Below are 12,785 nucleotides of genomic sequence, written 5' to 3' on the forward strand. Positions count from 1 at the left end.
GGATCTGGGATCTATCCTCTATAACACCGGCCAGACACATGAGCGATGAGAGCCTGGGATGGGGCAACTTCATTCTTCTACCCCAGGGGACAGGTGCCTAGGTGAGACCCTGGCCAGGTGATACTAGAGAAGGATCAGATGCGGACAGCCCCTTAAAAGTTTTGTTACATCCACCAGGGACTCATGTGCAAAGCTTAACTGGCCTAAACAGACATCACCAGAAGCCAGCCGAGGATCAGCTCCATTGAAGTCAACGCCTTTCCACCACTTTCCCCCCAAAAGAAGGTCCCAGAATATTTTGCCAGCAGCCCTGAGCCTGCAGCTGCTTTGAGTTGCTCCAACAAGCTCAAAGTGTCCATAAACTCCTCGTACCTGGCTGCTCTTGGTGAGCTCAGGGCTGCTCTGCATTGCTAAAGGCTGGTACATGGCAATAGCTCCAGCTCAGGGGAGCAGAGCTGAAGTAATAGGCACCGCTCAGGTGTGGGCTGGCTGCTGGGTGGATCCACACCTGGGCCTGGCTTAGATACCAGGAGTTAAAGGGATCTACACCAGCTTGAACCACCCAGCCCAGCATCCATCTCGTAGCCAACTCTAGATATTGCTCCTGTATCACCACCTTCCAAGCTGGGCTGAACCATCCCTGGGGGCTGCTCCAGACCCTGGCACAAAGAGGCCCTGATCTCGACATCGTTCTGTGTCCACAGTGCTGAATATGAGCAAGATCGGACTTCTAAAACCACAGGATGGTTTTAAAAAAAACCATAGGAGAGTCCTGGGGATTTGCCTTGTGATGCCAGAGTCCTTGTTCTCCAGCTTATCTGGACAACGGGGATGCCTAAAAACATCTGGGAAAGCCAAGATACTGACAGCTCACCTGAGTGCAGGAGCTAAGAGCTTTAAGTTAGCTATCACGTGCCCACAATGTCCACTGTGGTGTCCATAGAGGTGCTGCAGCCACCTCCCAGTAGCACCACGATCCTGAGAAACGACTTCAGAAGCAGCCGTGAGCCGAGAGGGGGAAGATGGAGCGCGGTGGTTTAGGCACCGGTCCAGGTGCTGGGAGACCCTGGCTGCAAATCTTTGCCCTTGTGATCATATAAGCATGCATAAGCACTGGTGTTCTGCGCTCACAGCTACCAGTTGCCTCTTACGTCCAGATCAGAGCAGGGATCTGAAAGACCTGATTCTGATCACAGCCGGAGAGGTGTAAATCCAGAGCTGCTGCCCTCAAGCCAACGGCAGAGACTTACTTCCCGAAAGCAGCAAAGCAATGCAGTCCTGGAGGCTTCGGGGAATAAAGGCAGCCTGAACCCGGTCATTCTGAGCTCTGGCTGCCAGTGCAGGGACCAAGAGGGGATGGGGGTGACCTCAAGCGCGCTGCTAATGAGAGGCGTAATTATTCCAAATTAACGAGGCACTTCAGACAATCTGGCCCTGCTGGCCAGCGTGGGCTGAGCTGGCCGGAGGGCAGGTATGCTGGGCAAGGGCCCTGTATTGTCAAGGTGGCCCCGCTCACAGAGGAAGCAGTATCTGCTGGGCAGTGCTGGCTGTGCAGGGGGCTGCTCATCGCCCATGGGTCTCCCTTGTTTTGGGCTGTTTGCAACACGCAAGAAACATTCCTCGCTGCTTAGGAATGAGCCGGCTTGGCTTGCGTCTGGCACGTCGGACAAAAGGGATTAGAAATCAGTTGCGGTCCAGCTGAGCGTGTTTTCCCAGCTGGTCAGGACTGCTCACAAGCGGCGATTGCAATGGACTGATTACCCCGTGGGGAACTTGGGATGAGGGAAAGGTGAGCCTGGGTGCTAAGAGGCAGCGTTCTTCAGTGGATAGAGCCTAGGCCCAAGAGCCAAGAGACCTGGGCAAGGGAGGGGTGGGGGTAGCTCATGCTGGCTCTGCCACCACTTTGCTCTGTGACCTTAGTCATGACACTTAGCTTGCCTGTGCCTCCATTTCCCCACTGTGCAAGCGGGCAACAGAGCTGCCCTGTGCCACGAGGGTGCTATGAGGATGTGAAGAGCTCCTTTTTGGCCGTAAAAGGCACCATATAAAAACCACAGATAAATGGCTGTTATTTCTCGGTTCTCACAGCTAACCTGGCTTCCCCTCACCTGCTTTCTGTATCCAGCAGGTGCCTCCTCTCTTTAAATTCAGATCAGGGCAGAGACCGTCCTTGTGGTTGCATGCTTATACAGCGCCTAGCACAAGGAGGGCTGCTCGCTAGTTCGCCTGAATGCTCTTTGGGTCTCCCTGGGGCCTTTTCCTGCACAACTCTGGGCCGCTGGGTTCATTCTTCTCTGCGTCTCAGTCCATCTGCTGGGAAATGAGGGGGATCGTTTGTTTGCCGTGTCGATTTGGCCCGTCAGCTTCTGGGAAGCAGGGCACCGCCTCTTGCTCCAGGTCTGAACGCTCGGCTCTGTGGAAGCTCCCCCGTGCTAGTGTAAAGCAAATATACTCATAAGCGCTGCAGCCACAGCCCTGTGCAGGCGAATAAGAGATGCCTCCAATGATGCACCAGCCTGCAGCCGGCTCTCTGGCTGGGAGCAGACTGCCCTGAAAGGGGTGGCCAGACCGGAGCTGTCCGCCGATGTCCTCGGACACGTTTAGTTTGAACATTTCATGCTGCACGTCTCTCAAAGGGAGGCTTGTCTGGGGCGGGAGGGCTGGGATCAGGCCCCTTGTGCCAACCCGCCAACAGAAACACCACGTCTACGGGCCACGTGTTCACAGCTCGCATTTTCATCCCCTTCCAAGGGCAACAGAGGGTGGGAGCTAAATCCCCCCTACCTCCAAACTTGGTCGGGCAGGGAAGGATGGGAGCTACAGGCGAGGGCGGGCTGGGGGCACAGGTGGGTATCACCACCGCCAACTTGCCCAAGGAGATAGGGATGAGCTTCAGCAGCGCATGGTCTCCACGGCCTCTCGCTCACAGGCTCAGGCGGCTGCTGGGCCCTGTTAAATGTGCCCGCTGCCCTCTGGCAGTGAATGTCCAGCTCCTACGCCGTGTGCCACCACTGCCAGAGTTGAATCAGGAGCCGTGGCTCTCTTGGCTCTTGGGCCTAGGCTCTATCCACCGAAGAGTCTCTTAGCACCCAGGCTCACCTTTCCCTCATCCCAAGTTCCCCAGGTGGCATCTTGCTTCTGTAACAGGTTGCTAATATAAGCTCAAGAGATGCCAGGTGGAGGGTCATGCCCCCCACTACTCCCACGGTTCATACCAGTCTGATCTTGGGGTAAAAGTCCATGGTCATCTGAGCCAAAGGAGCTGCCGGGACCTTCTCCTCGGACAGGTTTTTGCACAAAAAAATCCTGTTTTTCTTTTTTTCACAAAACCCAAGTTGGGATGGAAAAAAAACAAAACACATCTCCCCCTACCAAAATTTTTAACCAAATAAAAAACATTTGGGGGGGGGTCAAGAAAAGTTCTCTGGCATTTTGTAAAGAACCAAGAGCATTTTTTTTAAATTCAGGTGGGGGGTTTTTTTCCAATGGAACGGACAAAAAGTCCAGAAGACATTTGAACACGATTGAAGGGGGTTATTTGGTCATTTTTGCTGAAACGTTTGCTTTTTCACCCCATTTTTCCATGCAGCTCTTAGCATGGAGCCAATGTGTGAGGCTCTGTTGAAATGCTAGCTACTCACTCCGAGCTTAAATTAGGAGATCTCTTCTGAAAATCCAGCTGTCCGTCTGCCTCTTTGGAAAATACGGCCCCCAAAGGATCAGGAAATCCAAGGGGCATTTCTGGGAAGCAAGTGGAAGGTGATGCTGAAGCCTTACTGTTAGAGGATCTACTGGATCAACCATCCTGTGATCAGATGGACTTGTCTGGAGTGATATGGAGCCCCTTGTTAATTTGAACAAGCATTAGGTGCATGCATGATCTGAAGACAGTTTGGCCTCATTAGTCAAGGCATAAACAGCTGCCTGGAAGACAAAACAAGGCTTGGTGCAAAGGGGCATAGCCGTGGCCTAACCCGCTGAGCAGAAATGTTCAGTTCTTGCCATGAGCGTATGAATCAAACTTTGTGAGGAATTACCAGCATCAAGATGGATTTGTTAGCTGGTGGGGGGAAAGACTGCATGTCCAGAGGGGCTGAGACCCCATAATCAGGCTTGGGTTTTCAGACAAAATCACTGGCTCCTGCTTGTCCACGGCACAGATGTAGAGGTGACGCATGACCCTGCGAGGAATCTGGCGATGGATTAATTTAATGAACATGTCACTGAAGGGACGTGATCCAACAGATGGGCTAAGTGGAAATTCCCATGCCATGGTATTTCCGGGGCCTGGCTGCCAGGCCTACCTGTAACGGGCTGTCTGTGCACCGATGATGGTCCCAGATAAGCAACCTCCCAGCAAAATGCTGGGAGCGATCACAAGACGATGAGCTGGTTCAAGGCAAAGAGACGCAGCTGTTTTGCCAAGAAATCACAAGGACCATAAATAATTAAAAAGCCGTTGGAGAAGGGGATGGGTTGCCAAGGGCTGTCTAGGGTGTTAGCGAGCACTAACAAGCTGACCCAGAGAACGGCTCCAAGGAAGAGCCTATAGGGTATTAGTCCCTAATTCTCATTAATGTCAATGAGAAGTAGGTGCCTGAACAGATCTTAGGTATCTAAATGCCTTTTTAAGGAGAGGGGGCCTCAGTCCTGCCTGGGTCCCTACGTGGAACCGCATTCGATAGCAATGCAGCCTATTACATTGGTTTTGTGCCTTGATTTTTTTTTTTTTTAAGACCTGTTTGATTTGGCTAGGAATGGGCCTTGCACTTGTCCCTGGACCAGCTCTGCCCATGTTTGCCCCAGAACAGAAGTGTCCCGGGGCTGGCGTGACCACTCTTTGCCCTCTGAATCAGGGTTTAGCGAGCACTGAATGCCCTACTGCTTTTTCTGCCATCAATGCCAGGATGCAATCCCAGGAGAGCCATTCAGATGCACTTTGTGATGTCCCGGGATAACCAGTTGAACTTCTTATCCCGTGAACTTTTGTAGGACTTATCCCAGGACAGTGGATGTGGATTTCTCAATGATCACATCAAATGACTATTCCTGGAATGAACGAGACGTTTGCTTGTAGCCTTTGAAGCACGTCTGCTCTGGAGCAGTGGCACGTGGCTCGAGGAAGGGCTGCGCGTGGGGGGTGGAGGGGAGCATAACCCAGGCCCTGCTCCGAGTGAGAAAACTCCCACCACGTCCAAGCTGCTGACTGATTGACTCTTTTATCCCTTTCTTCTTCTCTCTGTCTGTCTCGCCCATGGACTGGCTTGTCCTCTGTGTTCGCAGAGCACCTGGCGCCATGCAGCTTTGGTCTCAGCCGGTTTCTGGGTCTTGCTGCACTTCGAGCCGTGCATGGCACCATCTAGACACGTAGCAAGAGAGCGTCCCTGCCCCACCAAGCTTACAGTGCAAGTATATAAGGGACTGGGGGGGAAGAGCCTTGGCCAAGGTGCCAGAGCTGGGACCTGATGGGTGGACTCCTCCCAGCGATGAGGTGCCCAAGCATGGTCCCAAAAGGCAGGGAGGAGGAGGATGCAGTAGCAGGGTGGAGGGTCACACTTAGGCACCTCATGGGTAGAACAGGATCACGGTCCCTGCCCCACGTCTGTCTCCCTGAAGGTGCTCCTTGCTCACTGCGGGCCCCCTCCGTGTCTGACCCACAGAGCCTGCAACGCTATTACAGCCCCAGCTGCAGCCAGGGTCTCTAGCTCAGGCTGCAGCCCCTTATACTACCTGCTTCGGTGCGTCCCAGGTCTGATCACCACTTGCTTTGGCAGCCCTTGGGTAGGCAAGTGCTTGCACCCATGTAAAGTACCTGTGCGGATGCCTGTGGAGACACAAGGCAGGGGAGAAGCCACGCCAGGGGCTGGCCAGCCTAGGGCACAATGGAAGCCAAGGCAGCAGCTGTGTTTGATCGTCTCAGCTCCTGGGGTGCTGGACTCTGGCTCGTGTCTTGTCCCGGCCCTGCCCTCCCTCCTCGGAGCCTCACATGGCCTCGCTGCGTGGCTCTTTCTTATTGGTGTTGGAAGGGGTTTGTTTAACAGGCCAGCTCGTGTTTGTGGAGCCATTCGCAGCCTGGGATGAAGGAAGGCTCTTGTCCTCCCCGGGCTTGGGGACGTGGCACCGCTTTTTGGGCAGAGGAAGCAAAATAATGGGGACGTGGAGCCAGCTGGTATCGGGCAGGACACCAGCGAGTCCCGGGACAACCCGAGGCAGCGCTGCCTCGACTCCAGCCTGCTGCACGGGAGTCTCCACGCGCAGCAATCACTACAGTGGTCGGCGTTGGGCAGTGGGTGCTTGTGGGTGACTTTGGATGGGGAAGGTTGCAATCCCCCCACACCCTTCAGACTGCCCCAAAGTCTAACACACAAAGCCCAGAGCGAGTCTGAGGATGGGCCAAGGCAATAGCCAAGAAGCCTTGGGAAGAAGATCTCTCCCACACACATGCACTTGTCTTCCTTGGGAACCTCGTCAGCCTGCAGCAGAGCTGGTGTTGCCCCGAACCCAGCTGGACATGGTGCAAAGCCTTTCAGGTGGGCTTCTCAAGAGCTTCGATGAGGCCCAGGGGCACGTGTCCTACTGGCAGCTACTGGGCCGTGTGGCATGCAGTCCTTGACAAACTTCCAAAACGTCCCGCTCTTCTGAGCTGCAGCCCTTCGAAGTCAATGGAGCTCATGCCAAGTTGGCCAGAAACAAGTGCTATTGAATGCCTCGGCTTGGTGTGGCCCATGCCGCTCAAGCGATCATTTCTGAGGGCCTCGAGCCTCTGTTCTCAGACCCAGGTCCCTTTGAGGCACCTAAAGCCTCAATTTTCCTGTAGAAATTCTTTTCGCTATTGAGAACAACCCCTCGCAGCCCATTTTCAGTTGGGGGAATCAAGGTTGGATGCATCCTTGCAAGGACACACTGCTGCTGCGGTGCAGACACATATCCACAAGCCCCCAGGCCCAGGGACTTAGGCACCTCATTGCTCTTGAAAACAGCACCCCTGAAGCCTGGACCCCAAGACCTTGCATCCTAACCAAGAGTGAGACTTAGCCCTGCAGTTGCTTAGATGCCCTGGACTCTATGTCAGTTATGGCAGCTGGAAGATGTAGCCAGTCTTCCAAACAGCCCGATATAATGGGCGCAAATCTCCGCAACCCCATCCCAGCCAGCCTGGTTATCACTGCGGGAGGCTGAGACCTTCAGAAAACCCAGCCATGACCGAGGGGTTTGAATGGGAGCTGAGACCGTTGGGAAAACCCAGCCTCCGAGCGTATGTCTAGGAACCCATGCTCCGAGACATGGGTTCTTGGGCATTTGTGGGGGCTGGGAGCAGCAGGCATCTTGGTGCTTTCATGCAATAAAAACACAGGCCATAGAAATGCCTTTACCTAGGAACAACGGCTGATTGATGTGCATCCCGGGGGCTGGGCGCCTGCTACCTGTTGGCTTCGGATCTCCAGGACACTCAACCCTTTCTCAGCCAGCAAGCACCGATTTCCTCCGCAGAGGGACTGGGAAGATTGCGGTGCAGCAAGACACAAAACTTCCTTTTCATTAGAGGAAAGTTTGTTAAAAAACAAAAAACAGAAAAAAACCAACCACCCAACCAGCTTATTTTGTCTGCAAATAAGAGAGAGAAAGTGTGAAAAATCATCCTTTGGCTCCAGAAAAACCTCGCTTGCTTTCCTGTGCACAGCCAGGATTTTGGATGATGGCTCTGAAGTTCCACCTCCTTGGCCCAGGCCAGTCCGCTTGCTCCACCCAGCAGCTCTCCTGGTATTAATAACTCGCTCCTAATTCGGCATCCCATGCCGTTATTCACAGGCTGCCTGGGCCCTGTCCGGTGGAGAAAGCAGCCTTTGAGCCCCTGAATGACATTGTGGGTTCGTGGGTTGGTTAATTTAGCTGGAGGTTCCAAAATAGCCTGTTGGGAAGAGTGAAAAAATAGTATTTGCTGCCCCCACCCACCTTCCAAAATCCCCCTGTTGAGGTGGGAGATCACAGACTTCGTAGAGTAGGTTGCAGCTTTCCCAGCTTGGTGTTAGGGATCCCCAAATCATGGACTCAGAGAACACGAGGGCTGAAGGGACCTCAGGAGGTCACATCTAGTCCAACCCTCTGCTCAAAGCAGGCCCAGCCCCAACTTAACCATCCCAGCCAGGGCTTTGTCTACCTGGGTCTTAAAAACCTCCAAGGATGGAGACTCCACCACCCCTCTGGGTAACCTGTTCCAGTGCTTCACCACCCTCCTAGTGAGAAAGTTTTTCCTAATATCTAACCTAAACTTCCCTTGCTGCAACTTGATCCCATCGCTCCTTGTTCTGCCACCTGTCCCCGCTGAGAACAGCCCAGCTCCATCCTCTTTCGAACCCCCCTGCAGGGAGTTGTATTCAATCCCCTCTCAATCTTCTCTTCTCCAGACTAAATAAGCCCAGTTCCTTCAGCCTCTCCTCAGATGTCCTCTTCTCTCCTCCATTACTTCCTTATCTGGCAATCAAGGCCCTGTTTCTTCTGCGACTCCATCAGTGTCTGGTCCAGCACCACCCCCATCTCCTATGCACGCCCCTTCCCTCCACCCAAGATGCCAGCTCATGTTTCCAACAGCCCCTTCAAGGCTGAACCAGTCCCCTGTTGTCACCCCTCGTCCCTTATTGCCTTCCCTGATTCCACGTGGATGTTCACAGCTCTGGATCACCTCCATCTACCGCCCAGTCACCCATGGAGGCAGGCCAGATGGGGGTCACAAGGAGGTCTGGGTTTCAAAGCTGTTGGGAACATAAGGCTGGAAGAGGCCTTCGGGGCCACTGAGTCCAGTCCCTTGTGTGATTCTTCTGGGCACTTCTCTTCTGCGTGTCTGTTTCTCTTCCCATTCTCCATCTCCCATTGCCCCTTGAGGCAGCCGACTCTTCAAGGCTTGGAGCATCTCTGCCCTTGCAAAGGTTCCCAGTCTTGAAGACAGCCTTGCCTCTGCTGTCACACACCTGAGTTCCCCGAAGCTCTGCTACAGAATCACAGACTCGTAGGACCGGACGGGACCTGTAAGATCATCGAGTCCGGTCCTCTGCCATGGGCAGGAGGTAGTTGGGGTCAAACGAGCTCAACAAGGTGCTTATCCAGCCTCCTCTTGCACACCTCCAGGGATGGCGACTGCACCACCTCTGCTGGGAGCGTGGTCCAGATTCTAGATACTCTTATGGAAAAGAAGTTTCCCCTTATGTCAACTAGGTTGTGCCCATTGGACCTCGTCCTCCCAAGGGGTGCCTTTCTGAAGAGTTGATCCTCTAGATCTTGGTGTTTGCCCCGACGTACTTGTAGGCGGCTATCAGGTCACCTCTCAGTCTTCTCTTACTCAGACTGAACAAACCCAGTTCCTGGAGTCTCTGCCTATAGGCCCTATCTTCCAGGCCCCTGATTATATAGGTGGTCCTTCTCTGTACCCTTTCGAGCTTATCCACATCCTTCTTGAAGTGTGGTGCCCAGAACTGGACACAGTACTCCAACCCTGAATAGAGAGGGAGAAGCACCTCTCTGGATCTATTGGCAATGCATTGGCTGATGCACACCAGAGCTCTATGTGCCCTGTTGGCAACTTCATTGCACCGATAGCTCATATTCATCCTCTGGTTGATGGTCACCCCCAGGTCCCTTTCAGATGCAGTGTCAGCCAGGGCACCGCCACTCATCGTATAGTTATGATGAGGGTTCTTCCTACCCGGATGAAGGACCTGGCCCTTGTCCCTATTGAACCTCATCTGATTGTGTTGAGCCCATAGGACCAGCCTGTCAGGGTCATCCTGTATCCTTCCTCTGTCCTCAGATGCGCCCACATTTCCCCATGGCTTGGAGTCATCCGCAAACTTAATCATTGTGCTTTCCGCTCCCTCATCCAAGTCATTGATAAAGATGTTAAAGAGCATGGGCCCAAGCACCGATCCCTGGGGGACACCCCTGGAGATGGCCCACCAGGATGAGGCCATCCCATTGATTACAACTTGCTGGGATCGGCCTCCAAGCCAGTTGCCAACACACTTCATAGTAGACCAGATTGGTCTATCGTTGTCCCAAAGCTCCTGGGTTGGTCAGGAGGTGTTTGGAGGGCACTTGGTGGCTGTATTGTGTGAGAGGAGCTGGAGAAAGTGTCCTTGTAGGACCTGTTCCTACAAGGACCTGTACCTGCCATCTCCAGGGACTGGAGCCAATGCTGAGGACTCCCAGGTTTGGACTCCTGTGTTGGCACAGTGCACTGGGGGTCCCCCCCATCTCCCTCACAGCCTTGAGGTACTAGTGCCAGACAAGTACAAAGCAAGGACCCGGAAAGGAGGTCCCAGAAACCATGCTGGGCAGTAAAAACTCTCCAACATAGCCAATGTTATGGTGCTCTCCATTCAGCTTTGGGGGGACTGAGGGTCAAGGTCATCTGCACAGTGACTGCTCAGGACTGGAGTGCAACTTTCTTAGAAGAAGATCAGGAGGGCACTTGAGCACAAGGTCTAAGTACCTTGGCAGGAGAAACCATGGGGCACTAAAGGGCTCTGTGACCTAACAGAGCAAAGGCAGAGCAAGAGTCAGCTAGAAACAACATGCATTTAACAGTAAGAGCGTGGGAGCATTGGACCCAACTCTGGAGGGAGGTGGTGGATGCTTCATCACTTGGAGTCCTCAAATCAAGACCTCAAGCCTGCTCTGGAACCGATGCACAAGTTCAAGGGCTTAAGGTAGCTTGACCTGGCTGAAGCTCCCTGGCTGGAGGGAAGACTGCTGGATCTCACAGTCCAAATTTTAAGAATTCGTGAAACGTCCTGACTGAGCAGAGCTCACGGGAGCTTCTGGCTGCTCTGGGGATGGCCTCCTCCATCCATGTGCCTGGCATTTAGCATGGCTGCTTTTAGCCGTCTCACCACACCAGCTCCCAGCTGCATCCATGCTCCTTTATGCCGGAGTCAGCGAGAGCCGGGTCCGGCCCCATGCGTGACGGTGGCAAAGGCAAAAATAGGAAACAAGGAAGCGTGTGTTCGACAAGCAACATAAATATGCTGCCTGTCGCTCTGCAAACCAGGGTTACAGAAACCCACGCGAGGTTAAACAAACGGCCTGGGCTGGAAATAGAAGACCTGATTCATTCCTGCCTTCAGGCCAGCTCTATAGGCCCCGTTCTCCGGCTCCCCCCAGGGTGGGATCTGAGCGCCTTGGAGGTACTAATGGGGAAAATTCACAACCTTCCCTGGAGGGGCCAAGGGAGCCATCAGCCCCATTTACTACTGGGGGGAAATCCAGGCTCAGGGCAGATTAAGTGACTTGTAGATAGGGTCTGGGGCTGAGCCAAGAACCCAGGTCTCTCGAGGCTCGGTGTCATGCTCACTCCTTTCAGAGAGGGTAAGGCCAGAAGCAACCGCTGTGATTTCTAGACTGGGTTCAATCTTGTGCGGACAACAGCACTCCCGATAGGAAAACTTCCCACGTGGATTTAGTAAGGGCCAGGGATGGAGAATCCCAGCCTGCCCTGGGTAAGCTGTTCCCATGCCCCAATTCCAGCTGCAATTGGGCTAGTTTCTACACTCCGGCCATTAGCCTCTGCTGCAACTGGAAGGGGCGAATTGAATGTGGATCACTGAAATCACACCAGGATTAATCCAGGGAGCTCATGGGAAGGGAGAAGGACCAGAGATGGAGGGACAGAAAAGGTGGCAGAGATGTACGCAGCAGGTCTGCGTGAAGGAGCAAGTGCCTTCCTGTCTCGGGTACCTTCCTGATGGCCAAGGTTGGGATGAGGCCCAGCTAAGATGCTCAGATCAGGGCAGAGGAGCAGGACCAATGAGTCCAATGTCTAGAGATAGCATATGCCTCATGCACAGAATCAGAGAAAAATAGGGCTGGAAGAGCCCCCAGGAGGGCATCTGAGCCAACCCCCTGCTCAAGGCAGGGGCGGCTGAGTGTCCCCCGCTCCCGTGATCTACTGGAAACGTGAACAGGACCAGATCATCTGAGTCTCAGCACTATTGGGGAGTCTCACCCAATGTCTGTAGCGATCTTCTGTAGGCACAGACTGGACATCTTGTGGCTAGCAAGAAGCTAGGGACAGATGAGGCACATCATTCACACCACGTTGCAGAACGCAGGGAAGCTCAGGCACGCCAGAGTGCTGGGCCAGCACGGGCGCAGCCGCACCACGTCGTGGCTGGAGGAGGAAGAGAACATGAGATTTGCCCTGGCATGTACACAGCAGGGCTGTGTGATGCTGCTGAATGGGCCCGAGGCTCGGCTTAGCTTGGCAGTAGGACAGGGAGCCCTGCCCAGGTGGTCAGAGCCAGCAGGACATGGAAGCATCCTCACGCTCAGAAGCAGATATAGGATACCTGCCGGAGAGCAGGGAAAGGAGGAGAAGGACCCGGAGGTGACCAGCAAGCAACATTTTCCAGAGCCACGCCATCTTGCAGTCAGCAGGCCAGTCTTCATGGGTCCTGGGGCTCCCTGAATGCCTCAGCAGAGACCCCGTGAATCCACAACACAATCGCCGCTGCGGGGTTTGCAACAAAATCTGTTCCTCACCGTGTACTTGTGCCCCTGTTTCTGTGCTTGCAGCGGGCCGACCAGGCACGATCTCACCCGCTCCAAACAAGCCAAAATCACGCTGGAGTCTGTGCGCAGTGACACAGGCACAAATAACCCCTTACATCCACTCCCCGAATTGGCCTAGCTGGTGTCTGACCCGACACGGACAACAGAGACGTGTCGGCAAGTAGAGGCCCACAGGCGCTGCCTCTTTTCCTTCTGCTTGACTCGGTTCCCTTCGGACGCATGGA

Source organism: Alligator sinensis, unplaced genomic scaffold (genome assembly GCF_000455745.1).
Source record: "Alligator sinensis unplaced genomic scaffold, ASM45574v1 scaffold1542_1, whole genome shotgun sequence".
In the NCBI taxonomy this organism is placed as follows: domain Eukaryota; kingdom Metazoa; phylum Chordata; order Crocodylia; family Alligatoridae; genus Alligator; species Alligator sinensis.